The following is a 2,851-nucleotide window of genomic DNA, read 5'->3' as shown; positions in this document are numbered from 1 at the left end:
AGTAGTGACGTCTAAAATGAAAATGGTAACTGGGTGGGGTCCTGATAAAATGTCTCTGGTAAAGGGATACACTCCTCTTCTATCGGAGGAAGTGGATTGACCAGTCGATGTATGCGTCTCTCCGGGTCGGGCCTCAGTGGTCTGCCGATGGCAATCTGAGGATTCAGATCAGTGAGATCCTGGAGATAATCCATCACTCGTTGGGTTAAACGTTCTTGAGCGATGACGTACTGGACAAGGTTGGCCAGGACTGGGTCTCTCTCAATGCGTCCACCGGGAAAAGATGTCACTCCTCCGGGTGCTGCACGGCTCGGGAAGTAATAATATCCTCGTTCGCGGGCATAGGGTACTGCGGATCGAAGACGAGCAATCGCTTCTTTCGCAGCAGCTTCTATGGCCAGGTGTGGGGTTGGCATAGATTTCCCCACGAAGGAAACTTCTGTTGGATCTTGGTTGGGGTCTACAGGAGGAATGTGTACTGCTGCCCAATATTCCGAGGTGGATGGGGTGATCCTTGATTTGAACAGCTCGTACTGAGGTGGCTGGGTAGAACCCATGGTACTGCGCGTAAAATCCCACAATATTTTGACAAAGCTACTTGGGGTTCCATCTGGGGTTCTCAGATGAATGCTGGGGCTCGGCAAGACAGGAAAAAGTTGTGAGTGTGGTGCACAAGGTGAGGGTTGCTGGGTAAGGTCACAAGGTGGCCTTTATATAGCAATGGAGCCGGATCGTTTTACCGTGGTGAAAGGTAATAAATTTGCCAGCTTAGCTCCAAAGGTCAGGTCAGTGTCAGAGATACACATATCTCATAAAGAGACGTGTTACTGTGGTTGTCGTCGGGTTGGTTTTGGTAGTTGTGCCCGGAAAAACATATGCAACTATGCGCTGACCAAATATGCAAGGCTACTATTAAAACAAAGGCACAACGACAGGCTGCGTTAATATACACGGTCGCATGATTACAAAGTGAGGATACACTGAGACTCGGTACTACTCATACGGCTTCGTCTACCTCGTTTGTGTCTAAACGGGCGTGCCTGGTGGATGTCGAGGCTTCTCCACGTGTCTCACTGCCGGGATTAGTCGGAGATGGCATAGGAACTGCAGGGTCGGGGTAGTGATGATGACCATCGCGGGGATTGTTGGCCACAACCCCGTTGGAGTGTGCTCCAAAAAGGCGATGAAGCACTTTTGGGGTCATCAAAGCATCTCGGCTGATGGCTGGAGCTGATCTCGGGGTCTCGATCAGTTGTCCAAACAGCACGACTCGGTTGTCGGCGTTGGGCTCGTTTTCTTCTCTCGCCGGGGCTCGACGAACCAGCTCTCCACGAGCTGCAATTAAATCAATAGTGATTTGATCGCACAGTTCCTCTAGTGCACTTACATAGCGCACCAGGTGCAACAATGCAGGATCTGTCTCGTGATCTCCGTTGGCAACTTGGGGTGGTCTACCATACCCTTTACGTCTGGGGTAGTAGTGGAACGAGCGACAGTTAACTCTGGGCGACAAGTGCCTGATATGAACTATAGCCTCTCGACAAGCTAGTTGTATGGCTTGTGGCTCAAAGGAAGTTGTTCTTCCGGTGAACCTGTAGGGGCGCTCGGGTACTATACCCTACCGTAGATCTGTACAGTGGCCCAGAATTGACGTTCTTCACCGCTCAAGGGTCCTTGGTACACAACATATTCTGGTGGCTCCTCTAACGCATAGGCACGACGGGTGAGGTTTGCGAGGATGGTCACAAAACCTCCAAGGTTGGTTGCTGTGGTCTCGTTGTGCACTATGGGTCCAGGCATTGTGGCTCGGTTTGGGGTAGCGGCTGTGCTGTGCTGGGTTGAGACTAGCGTGCCCTTTTTATAGGAAAAATGGGACGGAGTCTTATTCCACACGCTTGCGAATGAGGCGCCTTGGGTGCTGGTCACTGGTGTGCGATCGACAGGCTAGGCTGATAGGTTGGGCACCGACTGCCAAAAGTGTCGGGATTACTGTGTGGCTATCTTGCACGAGAAGCTTGGCTGGGGTTTGGCTAAGGTCTAGTGGGTTGGTTTGCCTAAGTTTTTCGACCTGGCTAAGATAGGATTAGCCAATGGTCAGCCTGGCTCTGACACCAAGTCTGTCACGACCGGTTTTCCGGGTATTAAATTTCCAGAAAAGACCGTCGCGCTCATCAGCCCCAGGATTACTATTAGCTGATGAGGCTCCAACTTGATACAGAAATTCCAAGCAGAAAACAAAATATGTAGTCCAAGGCCATTCTGTCCTGTGAGTACAACAAATGGTTTCTAGTGGTTGATGGCGGAAGCGGGTTGTGAAACATTAGTGTCTATGGGACTCCATTTCCCACGGGAACAGCTGACCAGGTTAACTCCTATCTTCGCGAGGCTGCTATCTCCATTACTTAGGTTCCGGGGCTGTCATCGCGTTGCTCCTCTTCGTGCAAGAAAATCTGGCCAAGACAATAGCCAGGGACAAGCCAGTGAGTACTTTGAATGTACTCGCAAACATTATGAACACAGGTATAATATAACAATGATGTGCTGAAAATATTTTATGCTCATGACGTCAGTCACAAAAGATAAATAAATCTCTGATGCGTGCAAGCAAGTTATTTATAAAATTGCAATAACATAGTAGTATTAAAATTTATGAAATAAATAACAAGTAAAGCCACAGTCGGGCGTCTTAGCGACACCACATAAAGGGCTTTAAAAGAAATGCCACAGTCGGGCGTCTGAGCGACACCACATAAAGGGCTTTAAAAGAAATGCCACAGTCGGGCGTCTGAGCGACACCACACAAAGGGCTTTAAAAGAAATGCCACAGTCGGGCGTCTGAGCGACACCACAT

The sequence above is a fragment of the Triticum dicoccoides genome, chromosome 6A, assembly GCF_002162155.2.
Source record: "Triticum dicoccoides isolate Atlit2015 ecotype Zavitan chromosome 6A, WEW_v2.0, whole genome shotgun sequence".
NCBI classification, from domain to species: domain Eukaryota; kingdom Viridiplantae; phylum Streptophyta; class Magnoliopsida; order Poales; family Poaceae; genus Triticum; species Triticum dicoccoides.
The sequence above is the reverse complement of the archived record's forward strand: the minus strand, read 5'-3'. Positions refer to the sequence as shown.